General features: G+C 36.9%; 1 long non-coding RNA gene across 1 annotated transcript in view; it reads right to left on the bottom strand.

Moving 5' to 3' along the window:
• LOC144194719 (uncharacterized) overlaps positions 1 to 13,103 on the bottom strand; it is a 35,352-nt gene that overhangs the window by 15,651 nt on the left and 6,598 nt on the right. Inside the window, exon 2 of the long non-coding RNA XR_013325956.1 lies at positions 4,426 to 4,553. This is a non-coding gene — a long non-coding RNA (uncharacterized LOC144194719). The remainder of the gene's footprint in view (positions 1 to 4,425; positions 4,554 to 13,103) is intronic.

Here is a 13,103-nt window from a genome sequence, read left to right as displayed (position 1 = left end):
TATAAGGCGCACCACATTATAAGGCGCTCCCTCAATGAATGACCTTTTTCCATATATAAGGCGCACTGTATTATGAGGCGCACTGTATTATAAGGTGCACTGTATTATAAGGCGCGCTGTTTATTTTGGAGAAAATTTAAGACTTTTAAGTGCGCCTTATAATCGTGAAAATATGGTAATTGTGATTGACTTACAGGTATGAAGCACTCACTACAGAGTCACTTCTGATGTTTTGGATTTTTTTGTATAAAATCTTGCAGTGGGGGAGGAGCTATATGATGGAAGATTTTGTAAACTAAGATGGCATCTGCATATTTAACAGTATTGTTTCAGTTCAGGCGTTTGTGTTTTTTTAATAGCCGACAATGGTGGTTTTTTCGTTTTTGGTTTTCTGTTTTTTTCCATATATAAGGCGCACTGGATTATAAGGCGCACTGTCTATTTTCGAGAAAATTTAAGACTTAATTGCGCTTTATAGTCGTGAAAATACGGTAGATTACCGTCGCCTGCAATTGGACAGAACAAGTCTGGGGTTTTCAGTGGCTGCACAAAGGATGAATAATGTTGAGGTATCTTATTTTAGACGATATAAAACACAACTTTTTGTCGTGGATAATATGGTAATTCATCTAATTGGGACTAAACAATATCAGAAAAGGGAATAGTGACATAAGCCATGAAGCAGGCACACATTTTTTTGGGAATAAAACTTCAACACAATTACAATACATTACTTTAGCCACAAAAATCATTTAGTTTCCAATTCATGTCACCACTATGGATACATTTTAGCCATTTTTATCTCCGATAAAGATATTCACCTAAATTTTGGAGACTATCATTGTTTATTATGATGAGGTAGTGGTACAAATATTACTAATGGAGAATTTATAGTAAACCCAAATGAAACTTTTCACCTGGCGTGAATAAAAAGTCATATTGGGTGATGTAAAATATGCATAAACAATTTTAGTGTATTCACATTAACCAACTATGTTTGCGCTAACTTATTGCATAATTTTGAACATGACAAATGTTTGCTTCAAATTTGGGATTGCACATAACTCCTGAACCTAATAATTAATTTCATCGCAAAAAAATTGTTCCGATTTAACACTTACGTACATGTTACGACTCCCCCTGGTGGTAAGAAGTACCTAGGAGTCGCAACTACCACATCAGACAAATTTCATACTAATTTTTATAACGATTATAAAATCGAAGGATTTGAGGCGAAGATTAAATGCATTCCTGCAAAGGAATAAGTCGGAATACCTCGGCTCCAACCTGTTTTTTTGCGACCGCACACGGAAATTTGCGCGGAACCTCTTTGACTTTGCGAAATAATTGAGTTAAAACACTCGATAAAACATTAATTAGCTTAGCGGTCTGGAGCAGATAACATAGATAAACCCCTATGTAATTCATATTGATTAGAATATGCACATTGAGCGTTGGGCTCTTAAGACAAGTTTTCCTTATTAAATGGACACAAAGCCCAGGTCATTATTCCTGCAACGAGAGATCGCTTTAGATTTTATCTATTCACATAAAAAGCTTTGATTGGATTTCTTTCTGTGGAAGCCGTGCAATCTATTTTATTCAGGTTTGATTGTATTACCTCTTAATTAGTTTGTATATTGAGTAGAACAGGGCGTATTGATTGGGAGGTGCATTCATTTGCATTGCAAAAATCCCCTTTAATCCAATATAATCTCATCCTTACTCAAACACAGACAAGTGCATCTTTGAGTCACTCTTTTACTGCTTCTTTTCCTATTGCTGTTCGCTGCTTCTTCCTGGGGTTACTATAACCTTGTAAGTTGGATGTTCCGATACATTGTGTATTGGGGATAAAGTCGACATTTGTCTGTCTTTCAAAAAAGCTTGGAAGTAACATTTGAAAGTTTGTTTTTATACTTTAATTTGATCAAAAACAGAGAGGAAAAAGTCTACCAAGGGTGTCAGACTCGGGTTGGCTCGTGGGCCGCATTAACGTTAACTTGATTTCATGTAGGCCGGACCATTTTAGATATAATATTTAGATTTTTTTTCTATAAATGGATTAAAAGAACTGGATCAAAATCCCTGAATATTCCGTTTTTTATAGAACTGGAACAATGTCTATATTTTTTTAGATTTTACAAAATGATTTTTGAACTAAAAACAGAAACAAAAATATAAAATTACAATTATTGATTTAAAAGGGGAAAATCAGTAAATTTAATATACATATATACTCTTTATTTTAATTTGATCCTAAAGCAGAAAGTCGGCACTCATGACTTACTTTCCCGGGCCACACAAAATGATGCAGCGGGCCAGATTTGGCCCCCGGTCCGCCACTTTGACACCTGTAGTCTACATTCACTACCAGGCAAAAAATATAACCCGTATTTTTTTCATGCAGTGTCAACAGTATAATAATTTTTTTGTAAAATCCCATCTGGAACTAATTTGTTCATTAATTTCCATCTGTCCTCACAAGGGTCATGGAGGGTGCTGGAGCCTATCCCAGATAACTATAGTCAGCAGGTGGGGGATACCCTAAATTGTTGGCCAGCCAATTGCAGGGCATGAAGAGACATACAACTATTTCCGCTCACAATCATACAAAGGGGCAAGTTAGAGTGTCCAATTAGCCTACCATGCATATTTGTTGGGATGTGGGAGAAAACCAGAGTACCCATAGAAAACCCATGCAAGCCCAAGAGGAGAACATGCGAACTCCAGAGATGAAGGTCTGATCTTCAGCCTTGGGGTATATGTGACTTTGAATGCTTGTCAGTTTATATGCGCCCTGTGGTTAGCTGGCGACCAATCTTTGGGGCGGATACTCTCGCAAAGTTCACTGGGATAAATACCAGTTCACCCATATTGCATAAATGGTTAGAATTTGGGCTGAAAGAAGAGGTTTGGCCAGTGTCTTTACTTTAAGTGACCACTGTGTGTTTAATTGTGGTGAATCGCGTGCAGCATTTTGCCAAGGACTTGAAATTGGAGGCGTTTCCTTAAATGATTGACGTCCGTAGGCATTTTGCCGTGTTAATCCGCTGCCGAACACCCGCCGTGCAAACCTGCGGGGGTCTCGTCTCGTCCGGATCGTCAATCGGAGGCGTCAACAAACCACACGCCACCCTGGCGCGCAGCAGCAGGCTTCACAATGTTCTGTAATTAACCTCACCTGAACTTTAATGGCCTACCTCCGGGACTGGCGGCCCCGAGTGCGTTGAAATTACTGTCACGGTCGCGCCGCTTGAAGGGGGGGGGGAGATTGGGCACAGTGGGTGGGTTTACGCCTAAACAGGCTGTAGTTGTGCAACACACAATACCAACAATAACATGATGCCTGACTTTTAGAGAGTGAGATAATGAGCGCTTGTGGCGAGGGCAATTGTGGGAAGAAAAGTTGTTGTTTGCATTGTGTAATAAAGTCAAAGAGGACATTATATAGGGCATAATTTAGAGTCAAAAAACCTTAAAACATAATCTGCATCATATCAAGGATTGTCAAAAACAATCCATACATAGATGCAGATGGATTTATTTTTTTATCACGTGTGCTTTTTCTTTAGTTACCTACCGTATTTTCACGACTATAAGGCGCACCGCATTATAAGGCGCACCTTCAATGAATGACATTTTTTTTCATATATAAGGTGCACTGTATTATAAGGCGCACTGTCTATTTTGGAGAAAATGTAAGACTTTAAGCGCGCCTTATAGTCGTGAAAATACGGTATTTGCTATTGACTTCCAGGTATGAAGCACTCACTACAGTCACCTCTAGAGCCAGCCATTGTTGATGTTTTGGATTTTTTTGTATAAAATCTTGCAGTGGGGGAGGAGCTATATGATGGAAGATTTTGTAAACCAAGATTGCATCTGCATATTTAACAGTATTGTTTCAGTTCAGGCGTTTGTGTTTTTTTAATATCCGACAGTGGTGGTTTTCCGTTTTTGGTTTTCAGTTTTTTCCATGTATAAGGCGCACTGGATTATAAGGCGCACTGTTTATTTTAGAGAAAATTAAAGACTTTGAAGTGCACCTCGTGAAAATACGGTAGGTTTTTATACAAAGCACTAAAAAGACACAAAATGGCGATGTAAGCCTCCTCAACAGGAATGCAGTTCTTAGCGCTAAATTAAAGTTAGCTTTTGACTCAGGCTTGTTATTTGTAGAACGATTGTCCATTTAAAGCAAAACCCATTTTAAAAGAGTTGTTTGTTCATTAATACATTTTCTGTACCGCTTATCCTCGCAAGGGGTGCTAGAGCCTATGCTAGCTAACTCTGGGTATACCCTGAATTGGTGGCCAGCCAATCACAGGTTAGAAGGGGACGGATAAGAATTTATGGTTACCTAAAAGCAATTTAGAGTGTAAAAACACACTGTTTTGGGAGTGTATGAGGAAATTGGAGTACCTGGAGAAAACCCACGTAGGCCTGGGAAGATCATGCTAACTTCACACAGGAATAGTTGGAACCCACAGGGGGTTGATCCGTCTTTCTCAATGAGGCAGAGGTGGAAACAACTCTTCAACCAGACCAAGCTGAAATAAACCAATAAAAAAAATACATTAGAAATGAGAAAACATTGACAAAGTCACTTCATGTTTGCTATAATGATGTATTGTGAGGCTTTAGACCCAAACTTGCTCCATGATCCTCCATTTGAATCTCCATTACCATCAACTAGAGCACAGGTGTCAAAGTGGCGGCCCAGGGGCCAAATCTGGCCCGCCGCATCATTTTGTGTGGCCCGGCAAAGTAAATCATGAGTGGCGACTTTCTGTTTTAGGATCAAATTAAAATGAAGAGTATATATGTATATTAAATTTCCTGATTTTCCTCCTTTTAAATCAATAATTGTAATTTTTTATCAATTTTTTTCCGTTTTTAGTTCAAAAATCATTTTGTAAAATCTAAAAATATATAAAAAAGCTCAAATAAACATTGTTTCAGATTTATTAAAAAACAGAATATTCAGACATTTTAATCCAGTTCTTATAATCCATTTATTTAAAAAAAATCTAAATAATATATCTAAAATGGTCCGGCCCACATGAAATCAAGTTGACGTTAATGTGGCCTGCGAACCAACCCGAGTCTGACACCCCTGACCTAGAAGAATAGAGCATCTTTACAGTGCTACTCTTTGGAGGGCATAAATTATTAACGTTGGATTTTGGGATTGAACTACAACATTCCACTGTGCACATAGACTATATCACATGTAGATGCATGTAAAGAGAGTATCAGATCCGATAGACTCATGACAAGGAGTCACAGTTCTGTGTTTTAGGCCAGCTGCCCTTTTCGATGGTGTATGAGCCACCCTCGCTATCCGTGAAACAACAGCTGCGTGCTGCCCATCTGACATGTTTGCCACTTTGTACGTGTGCATTTCAACTATGATCTCAAGCCGTCTGATCCCCGAGCTTTGCTGGCTGGATTTTTGGATGCATCCACAGAGTCTGAAGTCATCCTGGCTAATGCGCCTGGGCAGATTTTTCAGTCTGGGATGTTCTCACCATGTGTTGAGTATGTGTGTATATGTGTGTGTGTGTGTGTGTTCATGTGGTGAGTCAAAGCTGCCCAATGTGGGATCAAACACTTGTACAGTATCAGACTCTGGCTTTATAATCAAGTCCGATGTTTTATCATCGCCATGACTGTCTGCGCGATTAGCCTTTTTCCAAAACTTCATTCACCAGAGCTTAAACAGCACACGATTTAAAAAAGAAAAAAAGGGGTTTTATTTTCATCTGAGTATAAGTCGCAGGCACAGTGAAACAACGAAAAAAAATTGATTTATAGTCCAGATATTATGATTTATACATATTTTGATTTACTTTGATGGTTGGATGAAAAGATATACAAAGTGTTATCTAAGTACATAAAAGTAGTACTACTGATTAAAAATATTAAATCTAGGATTTTTAGTAGAAGATAAAAATGAAAAAAATATCAAAAACTTAAAAAATCTTAAACAAAAGAAATATACAAATAATCAATATTATAAATTAAACAATAAAAGTTCCTCCTTTTCACATTTTCTTGTATAAAAAAACTCATTTTTCCAATATTTATCTATATTTATTTATTTTATTGTTTAAGTTTCCTCATTTTTAAAAAAATAATCAATATTATACATGACAATACAATTTCCTCCTTCACATTTACCTTAAATAATTTCTTAAATAAAAAAATTAACGTATTTTTCCAATGTTCATCTATATTAAATTATTTTATCATTGAAGTTTCCTCATTTTTAAAAATTAATCAACATTAAAAAAGACAATAAAAAGTCCTTTTCACATTTCCCTAAAATATTTTCTTGAATTAAAAAAAAAACAACTTATTTTCCCAATGTTCACCCATATTTAATCATTTTATCATTTAAATTCCCTCTTTATTTCCAACGTTTTCCTCATATTTTCCACTTTAAACACTAATTCAATTCATCATTCTTCCCGTATATTCCCCCATTGCTTTTTGTTGTACATTTGTTAAGCTCAGGCATCAACGGGTTAAGTAAGATAACTTTAGCCATTTGTGTGTGTGGCCAAGGCAGTTATGCCATACACTCCAGCAGTTTAAGCATGCACTCCAACACACACACACACACACACACTGGCTGCCACTATATCCTCAGAAGCGCTATCTGTCTACCGCTTGTATGAAGGATAAAAAGACAGGATGTGGGGCAGAGTGGGTGACCGGGGCGGAGGGAGATTTTCGACCCTTCGACTGAATGCGCCACAATGGGGCTTATTTTCATTAGAGCCAAACAAATGTGTCACCCCAATCATCACATGGCTGATTTTATCCTTCTGTTACTGTAGCTCCACAAGCATTTCCTTTTGTGAGAGTTCACTGCTGATAATCCCACCAGGACAAAAGCGGCCATGTGCCTCCGTAGAGCTCCATGACCAAAAAGTCGTTTCCATTACATACTTTACCCGTGATATCATACATAATGGAAGAGCTCTCGTAAGCATTTTTGTTTGTGAAGTCATTCCTGGTCGTGTTGACATAACGCTCGAGCCCAATGCGGGGGTTAAATGCGACGTATTGGATTGCAAGTGTGTCTAGTTTCCTCTTAAATCAAGAACTTCATATATAAGTTTAGTTTAATTGATTTATTTATTTGAGGAGTGGAAATTAATACTCTCTCGTGGGACTATATAGGGGGAGGATGCCCAACTTTTCTAAACAAGATAAACTGCTTTTGGGGGGTCAATTGTAGCTTCACTGGACCAGACCGGTGTAAAAACTGATGGGGTATCTATTTTTCTGGGGGGGGGGGGGGGGGGGGGGGGTGCTTTAGCTAGTGAAAACATTGTTCTCCACTTAGGGAGAAAAAAAAGTAGGACTCTTCAAAAAGACCATTTTTTTCTGTATTTGGTTAGATGTTTTTGCAAATTTGTGTTTTTTGTCAATAAATTGACAAAAAATTATTTTTTTGGTATTTTTTGTCGTTTTTTTGTCTCTATTTTTAAAAAAAGAAAGTAGTACTCTTCAAAAGACGATTTTTTTGCTTGGAATCTGTGATAAAAAGTTTATTTTCCATCAAAACTAGAAAAAAAAGACCAAAAAAATCCAAAGAAAATAGAAGTTTTGATGGAAAAGAAACTTTTTATCACAGTTTGTGAGGAAAAAAAGGTATTTTGAAGAGTCCTACTTCCTTTTTTTAAATGTAGACAAAAAAAGACAAAAAAATCCAAAGAAAATAATTTTTTATCTATTTATTGACAGTAAACACAAATTTGCGCCAAAACAGCTAACCAAATATATTCTCAGATTTATGTCATCCTCGATTTTTTATCGTACATTCTATTTAATAACATTTCAGCAAAAAATATTTACTTGCACGGACCACATACTACATTCTGTTGGCCCAAAAACTGGCCCATAGGCCTCATGTTTCGCAACAGTGGTCAAACATGTTAATGTTCAACTAGAGAAACCTCTTTTGTATCTTCCTTTTGAGCAGTGTCAGGAAAAACGCAAAAAAAAGGGGAAAATCTATTGAACCGGAGTCGTCTTACACCAACTGCAACTACATTTTTTTTACCCTGAAAAATTCCCATTCGTATTTCTACACTCTTTTGTGATATTGTTTGTGCATTAGATGAAAAATAACAATAGCTTAGTAAAAGGGCACGTCATTGGTTCTAACAAAGACACTTTTATGAGCATTACATACTAATTGCATGGAGAGACATCCCCATTCATACTCAGCAATCAATGGAGTCTCTATGTAAACAACTAGATGATTATTATCCAGTTTATGATGACTCACATTATCAGCAGACATTTTTTCTCATCACATAATGTATCATTACTCTAGATTTAGCATACTAATACAAACTCATTCATCCTTGTTGGCGTTGGGAAGAGTCATATTCGAAAAACCAGAATATGTTTTTACGCCAAAAACTTTAAAAACATCGGAATTGATTCAAAACCTATTTACAAAAAAACAACATCTGTTGTCAAGTCACATGACATGTGGTTCTGTTATGTCATCTGATATGTTTAAAAAAAGTCGTCATGACCCTTGACCTTAGCCGTCGGGAATGTGTCCGCAAGATGTCGAAATGTCATCGCAAAAAACATCACATCAAGTTTTTGAGCAAATCCGTACGACTTCTTGCATTGTGCTGTACCGATAAAATACTTTATATAGTACACAAATTAGCGCTGACTGGCTAAATTATTTGGATTCCCTATGACGAAGTACCGTATTTTCACGACTATAAGGCGCACTGTATTATAAGGTGCACTGTCTATTTTTGGAGAAAATGTAAGACTTTTAAGTGCGTCTTATAGTCGTGAAAATGCGGTAATTGCTATTGACTTCCAGGTATGAAGCACTCACTACACAGTCACCTCTAGAGCCAGCCATTGTTGATGTTTTGTATTTTTTTTGTATAAAATCTTGCAGTGGGGGAGGAGCTATATGATGGAATATGTTGTAAACTAAGATGGCATCTGCATATTTAACAGTATTGTTTCAATTCAGGCATTTGTGTTTTTTAAATATCCGACAGAGGTGGTTTTTCGTTTTTTGGCGCACTGGATTATAAGGCGCACTGTCAATTTTGGAGAAAATTTAAGACTTTTAAGTGCGCCTTATAGTCGTGAAAATACGGTAATTCCCATTTCAATATTAATTCATTCATTATTTATGAAATTATTATCTTAATATACATGCATTCATTCATTTTCCGAACCGTTTATCCTCACAAGGCTCACTGGAGCCTATGCCGTCTTATTATGGGCACCAGGCATGCAATTTAAAGTGTTCGACCCGCCTACTATGCATTATTTTGGGGTGTGGGTGCCCAGAGAAACCCCAAGTAAGCCCAACAAGAACATACAAACTGCCAACCCTCGACCCCAGAACTATGAGGTCAACGCACTAACCACATTTAGCAATATTTCAGGAATAATGCCCAACTGGTCACGCATGCAAACACTCCTGTCAACACAAGTGTTAAATAGATGGCTCTGCTAATTCCATTTAATGTAAGAATCCACATGCATTTAGTGCACAAGTGAAGAAGACTATTTATCACTGTCACAGCAAAGTGTGTGTATGTGTGTGTGAGGTGAAGCTCTTAATGTGAAGCAGGGTCTGCTATTGGCTAATAATTGACCAGAAAAGTGTTTTTTTCCATGTACAAATACTCTTCAGTTGGTTCTCACAGTGTACACTAAGGTGGTAAGTGTCCATTGTGGAAACAGTAGTATAATAATTCACAGTGTAGTCTTATATCGATTCAAATTGTGGTAACTCTGTAACATTTGAGGTTGAAATGATGAAATGAAGAAATGTTCATATTGCATAAAACAAACTAATACTGAATTATTTTGTATTTTTACTTCATATATACAGTTAAAAAGTGTTTTTAAATATGGACTCAGCAATCTCCCTAGATCTCTGATATTGTAAAATATACTCTTTGTATATTTTGGATTTATTTTGGATATACTATAAAGAAGGTGTCAAAGTGGCGGCCCGGGGGCCAAATGTGGCCCGCCGCATCATTTTGTGTGGCCCTCAATTATAAGTGCCGACTTTCTGTTATAGGATCAAATTAAAATGAAGAGTATAGATGTATATAAAATTTCCTGATTTTCCCCCTTCAATAATTGTAATTTTTTAATCATTTTTTCTGTGTATTTAGTGCAAAAATCATTTTGTAAAATCTAAAAATATATTTTTAAAAAAGCTAAAATAAACATTGTTTTAGCTCTATAAAAAACTGAAAATCCAGGGCTTTTAATCCAGTTCTTTTAATCCATTTATAAAAAAATAAATCTAAATATATGTAAAATGGTCCGGCCCACATAAAATCAAGTTGACGTTAATGCGTCCCGCGAACCAACCCGAGTCTGACACCTTTGCTATAAAGCTTAAAGTATATACATGCCTAACTAACCCAAAACAAAAAAAAAGCAGCTGGCGCATCAAAATAATATTTGTCTATTTTTCTGTGTGTATACGGAGGCCACAAATAAAAAGACTGGCACAAATCCCCTCAAAGACACACATTGTTATTCGGGTCGTTGACATTCCTTCTGGTGCCTGAGAAAGTGGAAACAGCGTTGCCACTTAACAGTGGTCCAGGCCACCTATGCGATGCGCCAAATGGCTCCCCATATTTAAACACAGCTATTGTAAAAATGGCTCTCTTCCTGTTTTTGTTGTTTTGCCGGAGACTTGATTTTATTCAAGCCCCGGGAAGTGGAATCATTTCAATGCAGATGTTTTGCAGTGTAAACAACTTTAGCAATCTGGGGGAAAGGAAGGCACCGACCGACCGGGGACGTGTGGAGATGATGTTCTACAAGTATAAAATCTTCTCGGGTGGCAATGGTTAATTACCACTCTTAAAAATGGAAAGAAAATACGGGTTGTATTTTGACAATTGCCTAAAACTAAAGATTAAATTAAAATGGGAAGAACAAAAGTTCACAAAAATAAAAGGAAAAACGTAAGTTACCTTTTTTTTTAAAAGGTTGCTGAAGCATCATGTAATTCTAAATAAAATCACGGTATAAGTATTAAGATAATATTAATTATTATTATTATAATAATTGTGTTTTATTTTCTTATACACAGTCATCATTTAGAGCTAGGATGTCAGACTCGGGTTAACGTCAGCTTGATTTCACCTGGGCCGGACCAGTCTAAATATAATAAGATTTTTTTTAATAAATGGATTAAAATAGCTGGATTAAAAGCCCTGAATATTCTGTTTTTTTATAGATCTCCAACAATGCTTATTTTAGCTTTTTTTTTTAAATATATTTTTAGATTTTACAGAATGTTTTTGAACTAAAAACTGAAAAAAATGATTAAAAAACAAAAATTATTGATTTAAAAGGGGTAAAATCAGGAAATGTAATATACATCTATACTCTTCATTTTAATTTGATCCTAAAACCGAAAGTCAGCACTCATGATTTACTTTCCCGGGCCACACAAAATGATGCGGCGGGCCAGATTTAGCCCCCGGACCGCCACTTTGACCCTTGTAATGTTACTGAAAGAAGGGCGTAATGATTAAATTGAATATTGTTTGAACTGTCCCTAAGATAGATAGATGAAAAAATTGCAGCACAGTAGCCTGGAATGGAAAAGTTGTGACCAAAATTATTTTCTTTTTTAAATCAAGTTGTTTTCAGTAAGTTTAAACTGGGACCCAAGGCCATTTAATGTGTGAAGGTGTTGTGGTTAAATCAACAAGCAAACCAGCAGTGGCCCAATGCAAACAGAGCAATGGGCGCATTTGATTAATGAGCTGACTGGATGTAACCATAGGGAGAGGGAAATAGCTTGGTTGCACCTGGTCATTTACACTGTTTGTCATTCATTTGAAAAAAGCACCAAAAAAACCCTCACAAAAACAGAGCAAACAGTTAAAGCGGGCATTTCAATCCAATTCTCAGAAATAACCCAATCACAGCCTTCCTGTTAATCTTCCGATAAATAAAAATGCAGTTCTCAGCGGTCAAGTGGATGCAAATAACACTACGTCATCCGCCATCGTCGTCATACGGGGTGCGATTTGCTAGTTGGGGGGGGTGAAAAGGTCATGGAAGTCGTTGTAAAATAGCGTGAGCAAGCAAGAGGTGATTGCGAGGGGCTGACCTATGACTGCCCGAGCGCTACTAATGCAATATCCAGACCCGGGGGGTCCGAGTCCTGCCAATACCGGGCTGATTATAACGAATCAGGTGCCTCTTAATGCAATCATGTGATCATTTTCTCATCGGGCTAAATAAATAACATGCCAAAAAAGGGAAGCTAGGCATGACCCGCGGCTAACCCGTCAGGTTTCATTATTCAAAGGTTGGGGAAAAGTGCAACAAGATCGGGTCAGTTTTGGCTAATTATTAACGAGGATGCTAGAAATTGATGGAATCACACCTGTCTTTATCGTGCTGTATAACAACTTTTGTACAGGAAGAAAAATGTAATTTTTTTTGTAAAACAGATCCTGTTTTCCCCATATTGGTTCTAATCCGGATCGTCTAGGTTACTGGTAGAAGACAAAAACGTCATAGGCGATTGCTAATGTTGTCATGCTTTGAGCATAGTATGAGTACGAGTTTCGGTCACTTCCGCCCTTTCCACTAGATAAATATAGCACGTCAGCAAGCAATGTACCCAGACAGTCAAGCTGTCAGTGTCTTACAGCGAATCTTGAATTTAGTGCATACTGATTGGGCACCCCGTTCACTTTGGGAAAATTTTTCGACTTTTAACTGCGCCTTATGCGAGTAAATATGTGCTTCGTTGCATTTATACGGTTTAACATCACTTAATTAGACGAATTACAACCATTAATAAGGGAAGCGATTGCCCTAGGTTGACAGATATGATAAATAAATGTATGGGATTGCAAAAAAATACACACTGAATCCAAGTTTTCCAAAGTCAAGCAACTATAATGTTTAAAACGCAAACACAAAATCTTCTAATGAGGCTAAGCTAAAGTGAAGTAATAGTTTTTTTTTTAAACAATCCGACTAAACAACTCGATGCAAATAATCCCTTTCCAGGAACACGATCAGTATGGTTC

This window comes from Stigmatopora nigra, chromosome 3, assembly GCF_051989575.1.
Source record: "Stigmatopora nigra isolate UIUO_SnigA chromosome 3, RoL_Snig_1.1, whole genome shotgun sequence".
In the NCBI taxonomy this organism is placed as follows: domain Eukaryota; kingdom Metazoa; phylum Chordata; class Actinopteri; order Syngnathiformes; family Syngnathidae; genus Stigmatopora; species Stigmatopora nigra.
The sequence above is the reverse complement of the archived record's forward strand: the minus strand, read 5'-3'. Positions and strand labels throughout refer to the sequence as shown.